Source organism: Staurois parvus, unplaced genomic scaffold, assembly GCF_062004578.1.
Source record: "Staurois parvus isolate SC_StPar_1 unplaced genomic scaffold, SC_StPar_1.0 ptg000147l, whole genome shotgun sequence".
Classification (NCBI taxonomy): domain Eukaryota; kingdom Metazoa; phylum Chordata; class Amphibia; order Anura; family Ranidae; genus Staurois; species Staurois parvus.
In genome coordinates this window covers 14,895,663-14,918,447 of record NW_028317943.1, presented here as the reverse complement: position 1 = coordinate 14,918,447, position 22,785 = coordinate 14,895,663, and positions in this window count along the sequence as shown.

The window sequence follows — 22,785 nt, the reverse complement described above, 5'->3', positions numbered from 1 at the left end:
CAGTCACATGAAAATAAAGATCCTCATAGGAGGCATATCTATAAAGCACTGAATCTGACATTCACTGCAGGTAAATCTTCCTGGTGTATGTGTTTTAATATTGCAGTAATTGATTCACCACCAGTGGATGTTTGGTAAAAGCCACATACACTGTTTTATACACTGCTCAAAACAATTAAAGAAACACTTTGAAAACACATCAGATCTCAATGGGGAAAAATATCATGCTGGATATCTATACTCATATGGACTGGGTAATGTGATGGAATGTAAGGATGCCCCATCGTTTGATGGGAATGAAAATTATAAGCCTACAGGTAACTGAATTCAAAGACACCCCAAAAATCAAAGTGAAAAATGATGCTGCAGGCTAGTCCATTTTGCTGAAAATTAATTGCAGCAACTCAAAATGGTATTTAGTAGTTTGTATGGCCCCCATGTGCTTGTATGCATACCTGACAATGTTGGGGCATGCTCCTAATGAGACGACAAATGGTGTCCTGGGGTATTACCTCCCAAATCTGGACCAGGGCATCACTGAGCTCCTAGACAGTTTGAGGTGCAACCTGGTGGCGTCGGATGGACCGAAACATGATATTCCAAAGGTGTTCAATTGGATTTAGGTCAGACGTTTAATGGCAAATGCCAATCGAGCTCTATGGTGCTGGGCAGTGAGCACAGGGCCCACTAGAGGATGTCGGGCCCTCAGGCCACCCTCATGAAGTCTGTTTCTGAGACATTCACACCAGTGGCCTGCTGGAGGTCATTTTGTAGGGCTCTGGCAGTGCTCAACCTGTTCCTCCTTGTTGATGGATTAAGGACCTTCTACGGCCCTGTCCAGCTCTCCTAAAGTAACTGCCTGTCTTCTGGAATCTCCTCTATGCTCTTGAGACTGTGCTGGGAGACCCAGCAAACCATCTGGCAATGGCACATATTGATGTGCCATCCTGAAGGAGTTGAACTGCCTATGTGACCTCTGTAGGGTCCAGGTATCGCTTCATGCTACCAGTAGTGACACTGACCCTAGCCAAATACAAAACTAGTGAAAAACAGTCAGAAAAGTCACTGGCCTCCACCTGTAAAACTATTTCTTTTTTGGGGGTTGTCTCATTATTACCCATCTAGTGCACCTGTTGTTAATTTCATTAACACCAACGTAGCTGAAACTGATTAACAACCCCCTCTGCTACTTAACTGACCAGATCAATATCCCAGGAGTTTAATTGACTTGATGCTATACTCTGAATAAAAAGTGTTCCTTTAATTTTTTTGAGTAGTGTATAATCAGATTAATATTTCAATGAACAGAAGAACAATTTCCAATATTTTTTAAAAACTGGATTTTATAGAACATTTGTTTAGCTCATGAAAGTAAGGTTAATAATATCACTTCGATTACAAAATCTTCAGTTTTACTCAGATTAGTTGATGCAAAAATGAATACACCCTGCAACAAAAACCACTACAGCTAGTATTTTGTATGACCTTCATGATTTGTAAAGACAGCACCAAGTCTTCTAGGCATGGAATGAACAAGTTGGCGACATATTGCAACATCTATCTTTTTCCATTCTTCAAGAATTTTAGAGCCTGGATGCTGGATGGAGAGTGATACTCAACTTGTTTATTCAGAATTTCCCCATAGGTGTTCAACTGGGTTCAGATCAGGAGACATACCTGGCCACTGAATCACTTTCATCCTATTCTTCTACAAAAATTAAAAAATTTGGCCTTAGATGTGTGTTTTGGATCATTGTCATGTTGGAAAACTCCTCGATGACCAAGGGCCTGGAGTAATGGTAGCATCTTCTCTTTCAATATAGAGTAATAGATCTGTAAATTTGTGATACCATCAATGAAATGCAGCTCCCTGACATCAGCAGAACTCATGCAGCCCCACAGAAGGGCACTGTCACCATCATGTTTCACTGTAGGCACCATGCATATTTCTTTGTACTCTTCATCTTTGCGACACCACACAGTTTTGAAGCCATCAGTACCAAAAAATCTTGGACTCATCACTCCAGAGTCTCTGTAGTCTTCGTCTTTTTCAGCATGGGCCCTGGCAAATTCTAGGTGGGCTTTTTTGTGCTTGGACTTTAGAAGAGGCTTCCTTCGTGGATGACACCTATGCATTCCTTTCCTCTGCAGTGTATGCCTTATTGTGTCACAGGAAATAATCAACCCAGTTAGGCTTTCTACTTCTTTAGCTAACTGCAGTGAAGTTGCATTGAGATTTTCTTCAACCCTTCTCATCAGAAGACACTCCTTTCAAAGAGTTAACTTCCGTGGATGGTCTGGACGTCTCTGTGAGATGTTTCAGTTCCAACTTTGTTAAATTTTTGTATCCCTTTTGCTACAGCTGATCTTCTTGTAGCCTTCACCTTTCTTATGTAAAGAAAATATTTTCTTTCTCAGGCCTTGTGACATTTCTCTTGTGGTGCCATTGCTGACAGCATGAAATGGGAAGGGGTTTTCTTTGTTAAGTAACACCCTTTTATAATCAACTGTCTGCTGGACACCTGTTTGATGAATAATTAAATTCACCTGTAGTTGAATTCTTGTTGAATATATTTTGTGTATGCAAATTAACAAATCTTGTTTGCAATCAATGGTCTGCATTTGTGGGAGTATTTTGTAGTACAATGTCCCATAGATAATGTTGATTCTGAAATGAAAGTAAAGGTTTTCTGACAAATCTGTTGGAGTGTACTCATTTTTGCTGAGTACTGTATATATGCGCCAAGAACTTGTGAATTGAGATTTTTGTAAATTTTTAAAACATCAATAAAATACCAAAATATCTAACATTCTGTCCTTTCTTCTGATTATTTTTCACTAGCTTAGCAATCAGAGCCATAAATGTAAGCCATTATCTTTCAGCAGTCTGTACATTTATCTCCCAATTTGTGGACAGTAGCAGCCAAATATAATTTGCATAAATTTACATTTTAAGTTATTATAATCAGATTAGAGGTTTACAATGTCATTTGGTAGTATGATCCATCACCTAATGTTTTATAATCTTCCACTGGTCCAGACATTAATTTGTTTATAGGGTTAGATGAGATGGTCCAAAAAAGTAGTTCAATAAATAAAACAGAATTTTATTGTGTGTAGCTTAGCCCACATCTGTGGTTCATCATTAATAATGGTATAAAAATTCTGCTGTTTATGTAATGGAAAAATAGCTTATGCTAATTGAAAGATCAGGAAAATGTATTTTCAGTACAGAAATTCAGTTAATATTGAATGCACGTACTTCAGCCCTCAGAATGCACTACAGCTAGCCTTTCATAACTGTAAACCTATATTACATAACCTTCTTCAGACTTCTTTACAGTAACACATATACAGTCATGGCCGAAATTGTTGGCACCCTTGATATTTCTCCAGGAAATCATGTATTTCTCACGAAACGTATTGCATTAACACATGTTTTGCTATACACATGTTTATTCCCTTTGTGTGTATTGGGACAAAACAAAAAAAGGGAGGAAAGAAAGCAAATTCGACATAATGTCACACAAACCTCCAAAAATGGGCTGGACAAAAGTATTGGCACCCTTTCACAACTGCGGATAAATAAGAATGTTACAAGCATGTGATGCTCCTGTAAACTCACCTGGGGCAAGTAACAGGTGTGGGCAATATAGAAATCACACCTGAAAGCAGATAAAAAGGAGAGACGTTCACTTAACCTTTGCATTGTGTGTCTGTCTGTGCCACACTAAGCATGGACAACAGAAAGAGGAGACGAGAACTGTCTGAGGACCTGAGAACCAAAATTGTGGCAAAATATCAACAATCTCAAGGTTACAAGTCCATCTCCAGAGAACTAGATTTGCCTTTGTCCACAGTGCGCAACATTATCAAGAAGTTTGCAACCCATGGCACTGTAGCTAATCTCCCTGGTCGTGGACGGATGAGGAAAATTGATGAAAGATTGCAACGCAGAATAGTCCGGATGGTGGATAAGCAGCCCCAAACATGTTCCAAAGACATTCAAGCTGTCCTGCAGGCTCAGGGAGCATCAGTGTCAGCGCGAACTATCCGTCGACATTTAAATGAAATGAAACGCTATGGCAGGAGACCCAGGAGGACCCCACTGCTGACACAGAGACATAAAAAAGCAAGACTACAGTTTGCCAAAATGTACTTGAGTAAGCCAAAAGCCTTCTGGGAAAACGTCTTGTGGACAGATGAGACCAAGATAGAGCTTTTCGGTAAAGCACATCATTCTACTGTTTACCGAAAATGGAATGAGGCCTACAAAGAACAAAACACAGTACCTACGGTAAAATATGGTGGAGGTTCAATGATGTTTTGGGGTTGTTTTGCTGCCTCTGGCACTGGGTGCCTTGACTGTGTGCAAGGCATCATGAAATCTGAGGATTACCAAAGGATTTTGGGTCGCACTGTAGGGCCCAGTGTCAGAAAGCTGGGTTTGCGTCCAAGATCCTGGGTCTTCCAGCAGGACAATGACCCCAAACATACGTCAAAAAGCACTCAGAAATGGATGGCAAAGAAGCGCTGGAGAGTTCTGAAGTGGCCAGCAATGAGCCCAGATCTAAATCCCATTGAACACCTGTGGAGAGATCTTAAAATTGCTGTTGGGAAAAGGTGTCCTTCCAATAAGAGAGACCTGGAGCTGTTTGCAAAGGAAGAGTGGTCCAAAATTCCGGGTGAGAGGTGTCAGAAGCTTATTGATGGTTATAGGAAGCGACTGATTTCAGTTATGTTTTCCAAAGGGTGTGCAACCAAATATTAAGTTAAGGGTGCCAATACTTTTGTCCAGCCCATTTTTGGGGTTTTGTGTGACATTATGTCATATTTGCTTTTCTGCCTCTGTTTTATATTTGTTCCAATACATACAAAGGGAATAAACATGTGTATAGCAAAACATGTGTTAATGCAATACCTTTTTTGTGTGAAATACTTGATTTTCAGGAAAAATATCAAGGGTGCCAACAATTTCGGCCATGACTGTATAACTTATAAATTCCTGTATATTCAGTATACTGTATTTTACTAAACCTAAGCTATTTAATACCACTAACCACTGGAACAGTGCAAAAATGTCATTGTTGGTTTAGAATTTTTGGCATGTTGTGTTTGGCGGTAGAAAACCAATATCGATATGACCATTCTACTGCGAATCATACCTGGGAACTTTATGGATCTGCTCCGGAGACTCCGGCTTTTGAGTTTGCAGGCTGAAAAAAGTTCTTCCATCTCAGTCACTAAAGTACGTTACAGCTACGTGCCAAAAACTGAGCTCCAACAGTGGGCTTTCTCCTCCTCTGTACTTTGTGGTGTGTTTTTGGTACAGAACATCTGGTGGGTGATGCTGATATTTCCATAGTCGATATGCCGTGACTGCCTGCCCTCCTTCTGCCACTGAGAAAGGAATGCTACACCAGGTCGCCGCCATCGCCCTCCTCTGCATTGCCCAGATACACGGTGGGTGGGGCTTGTAGGCAAAAGCAGTCTCCTTTTTCCACTGCAGGTGGTGCTCAACCACAGCAGCATTGCAGGAGATGAGGAAGTCAGGAAGAATCTGTTCCTCTATGGTTTCCTGGGTCACTGGGGAAGTGATCCCGTTTGATGCTGACACTCCATGTGACTCTGGTGGCCATCTTGGGTCAGGTAGAATCTTTTTAAGACCCTGGCTCCTGGGTTTGGCTCGCATTATGCGAGTGGCCAGTGCAGGGATAAGACCCATCTGTAAGAGAAAGTGAATAGCAGTAGGGAAAGGTTCCTGACGAATGGGGACAGGATAGAGACACTTTATCCTCTCCTATAATCCTCCCAATTGGGCAAAGACCGACCAGGCCACATTCCACCCTCAGTGACAGACGTTGTCGGCACACTATACCTGCTTTGCTCTGCATTACTGTTCTGAACTTCCCACTGGACAGTTTGTATTTTTGGCCGTGACTTCAATACAAGTTTTGTTATCTAAGTTTTTACTGCTGCTTCACCAAGCTGCACCCACCCACAGGCTTATCTAAGTCATTACATTACATTACATTACATTGAGTTTATATAGCACCAAAGGGTTTGCTCAGCGCTGTACAATAGAGGGGGGGACAATACATGAAACATTACAGCAACTACGAACAGCACACGAGGGGTAAGAGGGCCCTACTCTTTCGAGCTTACAATCTAGGAGGGAGGGGGTAGTGGTACAGGAGGAAGTGGCTGTGGGGGATGGAGTGGTAGGAGGAATGAAGGAGAGCAGCAGTTAGGTGAGGGTGGGGTAGGCTTCCCTGAAGAGATGGGTTTTCAGGGAGCGCCTGAAGGTGAGGAGGGAAGGTGACAGTCTGATGGATTGGGGTAGTGAGTTCCAGAGGATGGGGGAGGACCTGGAGAAGTCTTGCAGTCGTGCGTGGGAGGAGGAGACCAGGGAGCAAGATAGAAGGAGGTCCTGTGAAGAGCGAAGGGTACGGGTAGGGTGGTACTTGGGAATCAGGTCGGTGAGGTAGTTAGGGGCAGTGTTGTGAATGGCTTTGTAGGTCAGAGTGAGTAGTTTGAATTTGATGCGTTGGGCGATAGGGAGCCAGTGGAGGGAGAGGCAGAGGGGGGTGGCAGAGGTGGAGCGAGTGGTGAGGTGGATGAGTCTAGCCGCTGAGTTGAGGATGGTCTGAAGCGGGGAGAGCCTGCACTGGGGTAGGCCGGTGAGGAGGGAGTTGCAGTAGTCAAGGCGTGAGATAATCAGGGAGTGCACAAGTAGTTTAGCGGTGTCTGGGGTAAGGAAGGAGCGTATTTTGGCGATATTGCGGAGGTGGAGCCTGCATGTGTTTGTCAGTGATTTGACATGAGGTTGGAAGGAGAGGTTAGAGTCCAGAATGACTCCAAGGACTTTGGCTTGCGGGGCGGGATTGATGGTGGTGATGTTAGTAGTGATGGATAGGATGGGGGGGGGGCGCGGGCAGGAGGGAAGACGAGAAGCTCGGTTTTGGAGAGGTTGAGTTTGAGGAAGTGGAGCGACATCCAGTCAGAGATGTCGTTTAGGAGGTGAGTGATGCGGGCGGAGAATGTGGGGGTGAGGTGAGGGGTGGAGAGGTAAATTTGAGTGTCATCAGCATAGAGATGGTAGTTGAAGCCGTGGGAGTGTATGAGTTTGCCAAGGGAGGAGGTGTAGATGGAGAAGAGAAGGGGTCCAAGGACAGAGCCCTGGGGGACCCCAACAGAGAGGGGGAGGGAAGGGGAGGTGGCACCATTGTAGGAAACGCTGAAGGAGCGTCGGGATAGGTAAGAGGAGAACCAGGAGAGAGCGGTGTCTCTGATGCCAAGGGAGAATAGTTTATTAAGGAGGAGGGGGTGGTCAACCGTGTCGAAGGCCGCGGAGAGGTCCAGGAGGAGGAGGACAGAGTAGTCGCCTTTGGCTTTGGCGGTTAGTAGGTCGTTGGTGATTTTGAGGAGGGCGGTTTCGGTGGAGTGTAGGGGACGGAAGCCGGACTGTAGTGGATCAAGGAGGTTGTTGTCAGTTAGGTGGGCGCTTAGGCGGTTGTAGACTAAGCGCTCCAGGAGTTTGGAAGTGAGTGGCAGCAGGGAGATGGGTCTGAGGTTGTTTGGGTCAGAGGGGTCCAGGGAGGGCTTTTTGAGTATGGGGGTGATGTGCGCATGCTTTAGGGGGGAGGGGAATACGCCGGTAGAGAGGGAGAGATTGAAGATGTGGGTGAGGGAGCAGATGAGGGAAGAGGGGGGTGACTGGAGGAGTCGAGAGGGGATAGGGTCTAGGGGGCAGGTAGTGAGGCGGGCTTCAGAGAAGACCCTGGTGACTTCCTCAGTGGTAGCGGGGCAGAAGGAGTGCAGAGCTGGTGGGGTTACGGTAAGCGGGGTCTTGGGTGTGGAGGGGGGCAGTGCGGTTGCGAGGTCAGAGGAGGGAAGAGATGAGGGGGAGATGGGGGGGGGGCTAGGTGGGGAGGTAGATTGCGAGTTGACTATGTCCTGACGGATTGCATCAATTTTGTTGTGGAAATGAGTGGCAATCTCGTGGGCGGTGAGTGAGGTACTGAGTGGAGGAGGGGGGGGAGAGAGCAGGGAGTTGAAGGTGGAGAAGAGTCGGCGAGGGCAGGAGGAGAGGGTGTTAATCAGGTTTACGAAGTAAGCCTGCTTGGCGGCGTGGAGGGAGGAGGTGTAAGTGAGGAAGGCAGATTTGTAGAGGGAGAATGAACGGGGGGACCTGGTTTTGCGCCATAGTCTCTCCAGCGCACGACTGCGACGTTTGAGGCATTTAGTGTGGTCATTCTGCCATGGTTGGAGCGGTCTGGGTTTGATGTAGCGTGTGGTTAGGGGTGCCAGAGAGTCTAGGGTGGCTGATAGTGAGTCGTTGTACGCGGTGGTGGCTAGGTCAGGACAAGACAGTGGAAGGATGCTGTCGTGTAGGCGGTCGGCAGCTGAGTGGAGGGGGGCCGGGTTCAGGTTGCGGAGGTTGCGGCTGGTGATGGTTTGGCGCTCTGGGGGGGGGGAGTTAGGGGAAGGGGAGATGGAGAACGTGAGGAGGTGGTGGTCGGAGAGAGGGAAGGGGGTGTTAGAGAACTGGTTGAGGGTACAGAGGTGGGAGAAGACGAGGTCCAGGGTGTTCCCAATGATGTGGGTGGAGGATTGAGTGTGCTGTGTGAGCGCGAAGGAGGAGGTTAGGTGGAGGAATTGGGAAGTAGCCGGGCTGTTGTCATTGATGGGGATATTGAAGTCCCCGAGGATGATGGTTGGTAGCTCAGAAGTCATAGTTCTGGGTGGACCCTTGAAGTGATTCAGTACTCTCTTGTTGGTAACAACTTCAGATTGGAATCTAGGATGTGCAAATGCTAACCTATGCTATTTGAGTGTGATTTTATTTTGTCTGCAATAAAAGTCTGGCACTTTTTCACTATATACCCCTGGTATATATATATTCATTTTTTTATTTGCTATTTTTTTCCATGAAAGTGGAGTTTAAGCATCCCATAGATGATTAATTTTTTTTTCGTTCAGCCAGAAAAAAACAGATTGTGTGGATGGGGGAATCCTCCCGCTGTGCCTTTGTATGCCTTTGTGCTTATCAAGTGGTAAAAATCCAATAAGGCAGTTGTACAGAAGTCGATTGGTAGATCGACCTCTTTACAACCTCCCTGCTGATACATGGATCGAAATTCGGCCGGTCCCTGCAGATTTTTGATCCATGTATAGTCAGCTTTACCCATTACGTTATAGAAGAGAAAATAGCTTAGCTTTCTAGCATTGTAAAGCTCCGTTTGAAGGTTTTGCATATCATGCTACAAATCACAACACACACAAAAAAATGCTATTTACTTAATAATGCGGTCAAACTTTCAGCTTGTGTAGACGGACGTCTATATCTAATGCAGCCTTTGATCACAGCATTGCTTAAACACGTGTTCAAATGCAAAATGCAGCCTTTGATAAAAAAGCCTGCTTTTTTCTGGCTTTACCTGCAATCCAAATAAACCCTAATAGGATGTGATGCATATAAATGCATCACAAAGCAGGTCAAATGCACCCTCTGAACTTTCATCTACACTAATCCTTTGAAATCAATAGCAATCTGCTAACCTGAGCTTGAGATGCATTTTAAATTTATGTCAATTCAGGAAAACAAGGCCAGTGTACATAACGTCTTCAAGTAAGGTGATAACAACTACAATAAATTTAAAAAAGAAGCAAAATTAATTAACATTAAAAGAAATCTTTGTAGACAGTTTGATGTAGTCAGCAGACTTACTTCTTTGCAAGATCCATATAATATTTAATTTAAAATCTATACAGTAATATGATTTAAAAATAAGCAATAAAAACCGCAGCTGAAAGAGCTCTACTGTCTAACCTCTGGAAAACTATGGGGCTGATTCAGTAAAGGACTACAGGCTGTTCACTTAGGTAAGTAAATATTTAGTAAGCTTAGTAAATACAGTGAGACTTTGTTAACTTTGATCATCCAATTATATGCAAGAAATAAAAATACTGTTTTTTTTTTAAATTTTCTCTTGCTCATAATTGAGCATTCAGTTATGAGTAGCATATCTATCAATGGTTAAGAAATGACCACTAGAAGTCATTGATGGTGATATTATGAACAAGAGTCAACAACTAAGAGGCATCTTCACCGTTATAATTTGTTAAACATTTTCTAATATTTTTAAAAATGTTTTTTGGAGTCACTCAGAGTTCCATGGCACCTTTGTACAGTTTTGAATGCTACTTGAATTCAAAGGTATAATCAGAAATTTAAAAAACAGAAAAAAAGTGTAGAAAGGGAAAGAAAGTTCATTATATAAAGGCACGTTAAAACAAGTAATTGCAAAATAGAACAGAAAAAGATCCGATGCAGAATGAAAATCTTAATTCTTACGCGGATTCACATGGATTTCTAAAATGCTGTATTTAAATGCATACAGCATATACTGTAGCTTTGTACGCATCTAAATGCAGCACTATAGGAATTGATGTGGCCATACGCACAGCTGCATTTACAAATAAAAATGTGCACCACGTATAGTGGTGTACAAAAAAAGGACACAGCTGCATCTGAGGCTGTGCAAATCTTGACATTTTACCTGCGGAAATATGAATAAATGCATGTGAATGCATACACACATAAAGTGATTACAAGAATTGTAGATGTCTAAATGCAAGTATTTTAGGCAAGCATTTTACAAAAGATCCTCTCTGAATTCTTGCCAACAATTGTTCTTACAAGAAATAAGAAAGCTCTCTCATATGAACACTACTGTTGCAATTATGGACTACCCCCTGCTTGATGAGGTCCATTTCTATTCTTCGAGTGCCAGAAATGTAAGATGAACATACAGAAAAAGTCTAGGGCGATCACCAATCGTCATGGCTATGGACATGGTAGAGCTCCACAGACACTCTAGGGGTTTGAGTCTACACTCTCTGATTTCTAAAAGCCTATACATACACTGCTCAAAAAAGTTAAAGGAACACTTTGAAAACACATCAGATCTCAATGGGGAAAAATATCATGCTGGATATCTATACTGATATGGACTGGGTAATGTGTTAGGAATGTAAGGATGCCCCATCGTTTGATGGAAATGAACATGATCAACCTACAGAAAACTGAATTCAAAGACACCCGAATATCAAAGTGAAAAAATGATGCAGCAGGCTAGTCCATTTTGCTGAAAATTCATTGCAGCAACTGAAAATGGTACTCAGTAGTTTGTATGGCCCCACGTGCTTGTATGCATGTCTGACATCAGGGAATGCTCCTAATGAGTTGATGGATGGTGTCCTGGGGAATTTACTCCCAGATCTGGACCAAGACATCAATGAGCTCCTGGAAAATCTGAGGTGCAACCTGGCAGCGTCGGATGGACTGAAATATGATATCCCAGAGGTGTTCTGTTGGATTTAGGTCAGGCGAGTGTGGGGGTCATTCAATGGTATCAATTCCTTCATCCTCCAGGAACTGCCTGCATACTCTTGCCACATGAGGCTGGGCATTGTCGTGCACCAGGAAGAACCAGGGACCCACTGCATCAGCATAGGGTCTGACAATGGGTCCAAGGATCTAATTCCGATACCTAATGGCAGTCAGAGTGCCATTGTCTAGCCTGTAGAGGTCTGTGTGTCCCTCCATGGATATGCCTCCCCAGACCATCACTGACTCACCACTAAAATGGTCATGCTGAATGATGTTACAGGCAGCATAACATTCTCCACGGCTTCTCAAGACCCTTTCATGTCTGTCACATGTGCTCAGGGTGAATTTGCTCTCATCTGTAAAAAGCACAGGGTGCCAGTGGCGGACCTGCCATTTCTGGTGTTCAATGGCACATGCCAATTGTTCTCTATGGTGTCAGGCAGTGAGCACAGGGCCCACTAGAGGACATCGGACCCTCAGGCCACCCTCATAAAGTTTGTTTCTGATTGTTTGGTCAGAGACATTCACACCAGTGGCCTGCTGGAGGTCATTTTGTAGGACTCTGGCAGTGCTCATCCTGTTTCTCCTTGCACAAAGGAGTATATACCAGACCTGCTGATGGGTTAAGGACCTTCTACAGCCCTGTCCAGCTCTCCTAGAGTAACTGCCTGTCTCCTGGAATCTCCTCCATGCTCTTGAGACTGTGCTGGGAGACATAGCAAACCTTCTGGCAATGGCACGTATTGATGTACCATCCTGAAGGAGTTGGACTGCCTGTGTGACCTCTGTAGGGTCCAGGTATCGCCTCATCAGTAGTGACAGTGACCATAACCAAATGCAAAATTATTAAAAAACAGTCAGAAAAGATGAGTAGGGAAAAAAATTCAGTGGTCTCCACCTGTAAATCTATTCCTGTTTTGGGGGTCTTCTCATTGTTGCCCATCTAGTGCACCTGTTGTTAACTTCATTACCACCAAAGCAGCTGAAACTGATTAACAACCCCCTCTGCTACTTAACTGACCAGATCAATATCCCAGGAGTTTAATTGACTTGATGCTATACACTGATTAAAAAGTGTTCCTTTAATTTTTTTGAGCAATGTATATACTCAGATAACCCATGTCTGCATGTTTATGAAAGTCGATTAAAAAAATAAAGAATTTTTGTGTATTCAAATAATATCTTCCTGTCCAGCAACCCTCCATTAACCATGGTCGGCTTAAATAGGATTGATTAAAGTGATATCAACATTTTAACTACAAGAAGAGCCAGTAAAAAGGTTTAATTTCTTATTTTTGGCAGGGTGGAGTCAAGCATATTGAGCCTCTCTTAAGATAATGTACACATTGCATTGTTTATCTGTCAACTGGCAACAAAGAAGGGGGATAGGGGTATTTACAGCCAATAGGAAACCAACAATGAAAGTTGTATATTACTTAAACATCTTTTGTGGGGTGCAAGGGTAATTTGTTACCCTAACAGCAAGATACAAAGGGCTTTTTGATAAATACCCAATGTTTATTTTTTTAGTTTGAATTAATTGTATACTGTGCATGTGCTGATGAAGACTGATGGAACCAATCCTTTGCATTTTTGCTGACAGTATATTGCAATTGTTCATGATAATGGACATTTATCACCTACAATATGACTAGTGAATGTTCTAATATTTATATGTTCCTCAAAAAATCTTAGAACCATACAATGCATGTTTTTAAGTAAATTAGTGTATAGGATTATGTGATTTTGTATGTATGTATATATGTTTTGCATTTTAATCATGTTCAAGTGTTATGTATGTGAGGGAGAAATATTAAATATATAGATTTTCAAGTTGCAGATGTGTTTACAACACCCGAAAATGCATGGTACTTGCTTGTTTGCATATGTGTTAACAATATACAAAATGCATGAAACGTGCTTGTTTATTCCCTTACTGTTCATCAATGCCACATAGAAATCAATGCAATTTGATCTTTGATAGTCATGGGTTTATTTTGGATGTCATGGTTGCAGCAGTGAACTTGTTTGAATTTTAAACCATGCCTTGTCCACTAAATTGTCACGTAATATAGATATGAGGTCACCCAATCACAGTTCTTAGCAACAGTAATTATGTGAAAAAACTAAAATGTTGAAAACAAAGACTTTCCATACATACATAATACACTTGCATGCACAAATGTGCACATACACACTATTATGATGCTCAGATAAACATATGCCCCTTGTGCACTTTTTTTTTTAATAAATGGGCTTGTGTTTCAAGGGTGATATTTTGGGGTTTTCAATTTCTTTTGTGGGGATTTTTTTTCTATTTTATCTTGATAGGGTCTTTTGTTTTAGTTTGGATTGTTTGGAGCAAAGCATTCACTTGTTACTGATCATCTGTTGTTTAAGCTGCATTTTTAAAGGAAAACAACTGAGAACAGTGTCCACTTACCGTAAACCACCTCACGCTACATCACATACAGTTAATGCACCGCCCTATTCCCATAGATAACATAAAAGTTAGGCATACACCAATTAGGCTTGTTATCCCTGGTTGTTTTGTTGCTGGTCATTTGTACACTCTTGTAAAGCGCCATCCTGCAGTTTTGTTTATTTTCCTTGCACGTGATTGGTTATTCTTTGCAAAGTAGACATTTACCACCGTCACTAAGCCCTGTGGAAAACTCCCTTGCAAAGTGAACAAGCTACCTGTCTTTAGTAAATCAACCCCTGTGTTTCTAATACGGATCAGCCAACTCTCCCTCATTAAAAATGTCCTGCTGCTGACCAGTTTTTACACTGCTGTGTCTTCTGCAGTTTCTTAATTTGTAATAGGAAAACATTGGTCAGGGTCAGGAGCAGGGGCAGACTGACAACTCATGGGGCCCCCGGGCAATAGGGGATCATAGGGCCCCTGTGTCCTTGCCCAAACTCAAAAAAGCCTATGAAAAAGGTACCAGGGGCATCTAATGGGGCCCACTACTGACCCCGGGCCCTCGGGCAGTGCCCGAGTTTCCAAATGGTCAGTCCACCCCTGGTTAGGAGAGTTTTCTATTTGTGGAAACAAGGACAGCCACAAAACCAGTGGCCAATTTCTTTCTGCCAGTCACAGTGGGCCTATTTCCGTTTGATGAAAATGCATGTGTCATTGCAATAGTTGCCATTAAAAGCACTGTTTTAAAAACTGAAATTAATCAGATTGGGGTGCTGCTGCTGTATGTGAGCCAATTTGATTGTAAAAGAGGAAAAATTATTTCTACAGCCAAACATGCTCTGCCAGTGTAAGCTGTCACAAAGACTCATAGTTAGTCTGGCTGAAAAAAGACAACAGTCCATCCAGTTCAACCATAGAGAAAAAAGTTATAATCCTATACCCACAGTTGATCCAGAGGAAGGCAAAAAAACAGCAAAGCATGATCCAATTTGCTCCTGCTGGGAAAAAATTCCTTCCTGATCCCCCAAGAGGCAATCGGATATTCCCTGTATCAACTTTACCTATAAATGTTAGTATCCAGTTATATTCTGTGTATCTAAGAAAGAATCCAGGCCTTTTTTGAAGCAATCCACTGAGCTGGCCAGAACCAACTCTTGAGGGAGTCTATTCCACATTTTCACAGCTCTCACTGTGAAGAAACCTTTGCGTGTTTCGAGATTAAATTTCTTTTCCTCCAGATGTAAAGAGTGCCCCCTTGTCCTCTGTGATGACCTCAGGGTGAATAGCTCTACATTGAGTTCACTATATGAACCACTGATGTATTTATACATGTTGACTGTAAGTGAAAATTGCATTGATCCACAACATCATGCACAGATTTAAGACATCCCCCAAGCATTCTATTCAAAAGATTTGTGTATTTCCAATGTTGGCCTCTTTCCATGGTACAATATTGAAAAAAAAAAAAATTTGCTTAGATACATGTCACCCATGCCAGACCCTAACCTCCCATGAATATTTTTACAATCGTTTGTCTATTTGCTCTAGAATTCAATAAGGTTTGCTCTCATGCACTTCAATTCAATTCTCCTCTAAGTTTGGATTTGAACTAAATTCAAACCCTTGGAGAAGTCGAACCTGAGCAGATTCACTCCCCACTGCTTTCATTCTTTCTTTCAACCAGGTTTTGATTGTTAATTTGGCGATGGACATTACAATCAGATTGTAGAATCTCAGTAGAAACTCCTTTAGATTTACCAACAACTGTGTAATATGAAAGCCTGCCTATGTGTATGCTGGAGTGCAGATCTCATTGGTCGCATGCATACATGGAAGTAAGGTATGTGTATTAAATTGTAGATATCACCGGTGACAATGGGGACTAAGTGTGCACTAGAGTGCAGAGATTTCATTAGTGGCATGAAGTGAGGTATGGAGTGCAGGTCTCTCTGGTGAATGGATATTGGGGAGTGCGTTTTTTGTGCTAGAGTGGAGGTCTCACTGGTGGTATGGCTACTGGGGAGTGAAGTTTGTGTGCTAGATTGCAGGTCTCACTGTTGGCATATGAATACTGGTGAGTGAGGTATATGTGCTGGAGTGCAGATCTCATTATTGGTACTGAGTTCTGTATGCTCAAGTGCACCAGTCCCATTATATGAATGCTGGATTCATATTTCACATCACGTCTGACCAGGAAACATTGATTTCAGAACTAGGATGGCATAATTCATAGACAATATTGGAGAAGTTGACCAGCTTATATGAAATAGGGTTGGGGGTCACTGAAATTCAGAGGGGCCCCCAGTGGGGAAGGAGTCTGTTTAATTGCGGAGAAGGGACGCAGAGGCTGATGTATGAGAACAAGCTGAAGGTGTCTCATCTGAATACCATCTTTCTGACACGGATAAACTGGGCCAATGTGGGAGGTTTAGCAGACACAGCTACATATCTCATCCAGAGGAGGGAATCCTGCACCTGGAAGGAACATATACCCTGGCTGATCCAAATCTAAGGAGGCCCTGTTAGCCCAGCAGATCGACTGATGACATCTCTTTCTGGAGGATAACAACATCTGTGGGATTTGATACACATATGCGCATTTCGTATGCGCGGTCGGTGAGTGCGCATTTCTGCCATTTTCCGGATCTGATATAAGCTGTGTTCACCTCATTCATGAATCGATCGCAGGATTTTATGAACATTTATCTTTGATCAAACTATTTAGATCGAATCTCGCAGAATTTTATATCATGATATTTAGCGCTGCACTTTACTTATTTTTCTTTATCAGAGGTGGTGGTTGTGATCATCTTTAGTGCTTTAAGCTGCTTATGTGACAATTTATCAGTAGCGCTCACTTTGTTCTATATCAATCTATATGAAATAATGAATGTGACTGTTAGGTGAAAAGAAGGTCTGGCTGTCATCAATCAGGTTTTTACCAGGGCTGATAACATTACCCTTTTCATCTAGCGTTCCCTCAGCCTTTATATTGTAAGCTTGTTCAGACATGCTTTTTTCTCCATGATTGCTATGTGTTGTACATGTTATGACAGAAGGTTCTAATTTGCACCATTTTATTATCTGATAAGCAATGCTGAAAAACTTTTCTAAAAAAATGTAATGCCATAAAAATTAACAGTTAATTGCTTCTTTCAAAGCATTTTAATTCTCTACATAAACGGATGCATTGTATAAAGGGAACTGAAAAGTTTTTAACCATATTGGTGAAATAACTAACATAGTGGTACAGAGGTATGAAACTGACTTTCTTCAGGAAATATTTGTGCAATAGGCAGTATAATAGTCACAGATTCAATAAATATGACTTTTAAGATAAAAGGGAACTAGACACATCACTTCAGAAAAAAGCACCATTGTGATTTGTTGCAGAAAATCAATAAAAGCTTTTTCTCTGAGGTATATACAATATTGAATTCCTTTCTGGTGTGTATGAAAATGAATAAAACAGAGAACCATTTCACTATGACAGAAAAAATATAGAGATCTTCCAGCACCAACTTATTTTAGGACTCTTTATTATAAAGGAGTCAGTTTATCAATATTTTCACCCAAGATTCTTACAACCTTTACTCAAGATTCACTCATTTTCCAACCTGTTTAAAAATGTGTGAATCTTGAGTAACAAAATGACAAACAGACCTCAAAGTACTTTTATAGCTCAAACTTATTCTAACAAAGTGGTTGAGTAGGGAAAGGATTACAATCTCTGTCATTTTTTATTGCAGACTTCGTTTCTGCGAGGTCAGTTTACCCTCTGTATTTGTCTTGTGGACCAATGTTACTGAGACAGAAAGTGATGGAAAATCTAATTTTACTGCTGTTACCAGAAAAAAGGCCAGAGGGTAAATCTTCCAAAGGGCAGACTGTCTCAGGGGTGGGCAACTGTGGCCAGCTGTTAGGGAACTACAAGTCCCATCATGCCTCTGCCTCTGGGAGTCATGATTGTAACTGTCAGTTTTGCAGTGTCTGATGGTACATATAGTTCCACAACAGCTGGAGAGCTGCAGTTGCCCACCAGCTTGCTATGCACTAGAAGAGATTTGTTGAAAAACTTTCATTTCAAGAATGTTCATTTACTTTTTGAATTGTTAGTGGGACAAAATGGACATTTGCATTTGACCACAGTGATGAAAACATTCAGGACCAGGATTGATTTTTTTTTCACAAATTAAATTTCTAATAGTGGATGTGGTTTAGTACGTGAAATTACATTCATTCAAATGTCAAAAGCAAAGGAAATTTTGAAGTACTTTCAAATGACATTCTTCAAGACATCATATGAACTGATGAGAACTTTTATACAAATGTTCTTATAAATATTCATTTGAAAATGTACTAGTTTATGACTAGGTTAAGGAGGCACTTTCCCTCATTTTGTGAAGTTTTCCTTTCTCTTCCGGTTGTGTTTCCGTGTAAATTATGTACACTGCTGTGTTTTAATATTGCCGTAATTGATTCACCACCAATGGATGTTTGGTAAAAGCCTCATACACTGTTTTATACACTGCTCAAAACAATTAAAGGAACACTTTGAAAACACATCAGATCTCAAAGGAGAAAAATATCATGTTGGATATCTATACTGATATGGACTGGATAATGGGTTAGGAATATAAGGATGCCCCATCGTTTGATGGAAATTAAAATTATCAGCCTACAGAGAACTGAGTTCAAAGACACCCCGAAAATCAAAGCGAAAAAATGGTGTAGTAGACTAGTCCATTTTTCTGAAATTTCATTGCAGCAACTCAAAATAGTACTCAGTAGTTTATATGGCCCCCACGTGCTTGTAGGCATGCCTGACAATGTCGGGACATGCTTCTAATGAGTCGAGGGATAGTGTAATGGGGAATTTCTTCTCAGATCTGGACCAGGGCATCACTGAGCTCCTAGACAGTTTGAGATGCAACCTGGCAGGCATCGGATGGACCAAAACATGATATCCCAGAGGTGTTCTGTTGGATTTAGGTCAGGCAAGTGTGGGGGCCGTTCAATGGTATCAATTCCTTCATCCTCCAGGAACTGCCTGCATACTCTTGCCACATGAGGCTGGGCATTGTCATGCACCAGGAAGAACCAGGGACAGTGGGTACCAGCATAGGGTCTGACAATGGGTCCAAGGATCTCATTCCGATACCTAATGGCAGTCAGAGTGCCATTGTCTAACCTGTAGAGGTCTGTGCTTCCCTCCATGCATATACTTCCCCAGACCATCACTGACCCACCACTAAAATGGTCATGCTGAATGATGTTACAGGCAGCATAACATTCACCATGGCTTCTCAAGACCCTTTCACGTCTGTCACATGTGCTCAGGGTGAACTTGCTCTCATCTGTAAAAAGCACAGGGTGTTAGTGGCGGACCTGCTATTTCTGGTGTTCAATGGCAACTGCCAATTGAGCTCTATGGTACCGGGCAGTGAGTAAAGGGCCCAGTAGAGGACATCGGACCCTCAGGCCACCTTTATGAAATCTGTTTCTGATTGTTTGGTCAGAGACATTCACACCAGTGGCCTGCTGGAGGTTATTTCGTAGGACTCTTGCAGTGCTCATCCTGTTCCATCCTGCTGATGGGTTAAGGACCTTCTATGGCCCTGTCCAGCTCTCCTAGAGTAACTGCCTGTCTCCTGGAATCTCCTCCATGCTCTTGAGACTGTGCTGGGAGACACAGCAAACTTTCTGGCAAAGGCACGTATTGATGTACCATCCTGAAGGAGTTGGACTGCCTGTGTGACCTCTGTAGGGTCCAGGTATCGCCTCATCAGTAATGACACTGACCATAGCCAAATTTAGTGATAAACAATCAGAAAAGATGAGTAAGGAAAAAAATTCAGTGGTCTCCACCTGTAAAACTATTCCTGTTTTGGGGGTCTTCTCATTGTTGCCCATCTAGTGCACCTGTTGTTAATTTCATTAACACCAAAGCAACTGAAACTGATTAACAACCCCCTCTGCTACTTAACTGACCAGATCAATATCCCAGGCGTTTAATTGACTTGATGCTATACTCTGATTAAAAGGTGTTCCTTTACTTTTTTTAAGCAATGTATATGTTAACATATGAATTGAAAATATAATATGTACTCTTTGAAATATGTGAGGTTGCAAGGTGGGAGTAACATTTAGGGGCATTTATTTGTTGCACACCTTTGCTAAATTTTTGTGTTATTTTATATAAAATGCGCTAAAAATGTTTTATAATCAAGTACAATAAATCTTTTTGTTTTTAAGTATGAAGTGTAATTCCTTTGGAGATGTTGCTGCACCTTTCGTGCTATGTTGTTCAGGAAATTACATTCACTCCAAAAATCAAATGTTAAAAGCAAATTACATTTTCAAGGACTTTCAAACAACATTCACTGCTGACAAGTTATTGAATGGACCGAGAATTTTGGTACAAACAGAAGAGATAAGATGGGGTGGGAGAGATCAGTAGGGGTAGAGAGAAAAACCCATGTGCTGACCAAGGCTTATACCGACAATTGATTTCAATGCTCTCCCACTCTATCCAAAACTGAAATAAATTTTAGTTATGTAAACACTTTAGGAAACCTGATAATTTATATAAAATTAAACCATACTAATATTTCCAGTAAAATCCAATCACAATGTTTTGTGCCTTTGGTTGCTTTATGAGCAATACAGTTTATTTGAGAGAAAAAAAAATCAAGAATTTTCTCTTGCTAGCCTACACTATAAAGATATTATTCATTGTAACTGGGAGACTTTCTGTGTTCAAGAATCAACTGAGAATAAAGAAGACAGGCACAAAGACTTCTTTAGAGCCAAAACACAGTTATTGCTTAGTGTAACAAAACTGTAAAGCATTCATAACAATATGAAAGTATTTACTGCATCCATAAAGCTTTGAGTACACGGGTCATGATGTGTTTAGTACCAGTTGGTATTATTTTCCTATTTTATGCACATCTAAATAGAAGCACAAATATGTTTATGACAGGAGACAAATGAAAAAACAGATTACTTTCCATATTATGTTGTGATTTTCCTCCTTTCCAGCATACTTATTAATAAGTTACTTCAAAAGGCTGTTAGTATATAGCAGTGTATTTTATGTTATAAAAACACAATTTGTAAAATATAATTTAAATCTAAAAAAAAATCACACATTTTGCACCAGTTTTAATTGCTTAATGAGTGAGAAAATGAAATTATGTTCATGTCAGATTTAGGCTTATTTTATCAGAACATATGTGGTTTCCTCCAGGAGCCTATAAACATTATAAACAATATAGAATATAATGACCCAGCTACAGAAACATTCCACAAAACAACTAGATGAATTGAAAAGCCATTTGACACAGCCCAAGACTTGGAAAGGACTATATCCAACATGGAGTTGGAACAGGCAATCAAACAACTAAACCTTGCCCTGAAGGTCTCTCTGGAGCCTACTACAAAACATTTTCAGATATCCTACATACTCCATTCCTATTGGCCTTCAACACCTTCTCTACGCTCCCTGATTCACAACATCATCTCCTAGAGGCGTAGATTACGGTCATCTCCAAACGAGATAAGGACAAAACGTCTGTGGTCAACTATAGACCCATATCTCTACTGAATGTCGATGTCAAAATCTGTGCCAAGATCTTAGCTAACCACCTCCTCCCTGTCCTACCTTCCCTCATCAACCTAGATCAGGTGGGCTGGGAAGCCATGGACAATGCCATCAAGGCTCTGAACCTTTATCATTGGCCACACACCTCTAAAAGTAACAGATTTTTCCTCTCTCTGGACGCCGAGAAGGATTTTGACAGGGTGGCTTGGGACTATATGGCGGCGGTCCTGAGGGCCATTGACCTTCGAGAACACATACTGAATTTTATCATGGCCCTCTATTCCTGCCCAAGAGCCCGGGTACGTGTGAATGGCCACCTGTCGGATGCCTTTTCCCTCTGGAACGGCATGCGACAAGGGTTCCCCCTCTCACCACTATTGTTCATTATGACGCTTGAACCACTTCTCCATAGACTTCGTTCCAACCAAGACATAAAGGGCATCTCAGTCTCAGGACACGATTACAAGAGAGCCGCAAACGCGGCTGTGCCAAGATCTTAGCTAACCGCCTCCTCCCCGTCCTACCTTCCCTCATCAACCTAGATCAGGTGGGCTGGGAAGCCAGGGACAATGCCATCAAGGCTCTGAACCTTCATCATTGGCCACACACCTCTAAAAGTAAGAGATTTTTCCTCTCTCTGGATGCCGAGAAGGCTTTCGACAGGGTGGCTTGGGACTATATGGCGGCGGTCCTGAGGGCCATTGACCTTCGAGAACACATACTGAATTTTATCATGGCCCTCTATTCCTGCCCAAGAGCCCGGGTACGCGTGAATGGCCACCTGTCAGATGCCTTTTCCCTCTGGAACGGCATGCGCCAAGGGTTCCCCCTCTCACCACTATTGTTCATTCTGACGCTTGAACCACTTCTCCATAGACTTCGTTCCAACCAAGCCATAAAGGGCATCTCAGTCTCAGGACGCGATTACAAGATAGCCGCAAACGCGGATGACATTTTGCTATTCCTGTCCGAACCCCTTTTTACTCTACCCAATTTTCTTAAAAACTTTGCACATGTGGTATGATAGATCCTTTATTAGGCTGTCTGACTTTCAAAGAGGAGGATATTTTATTACCTTTGATATGCTGCGCGTACTTTTTGATATTCCGCTTCGTGAGTACCATCGTTATCGACAGATCAGACATTTTTTTAATTTGCATTTTGGCCTTATACCCTCATCTCCGATTTCACTTTTTGAACGTATTAGCCGTGACTCTCCTAGGGTTAAGGGTCTTATCTCTGATCTATATCACCAATTTCTGGTCAGTTTCTCTCCCACACCTCCTTTATATAGACAAAAATGGGAGGTGGATAGTGGTATCACCTTTTCAGATGAGGATTGGGATTCCATGGTGGATA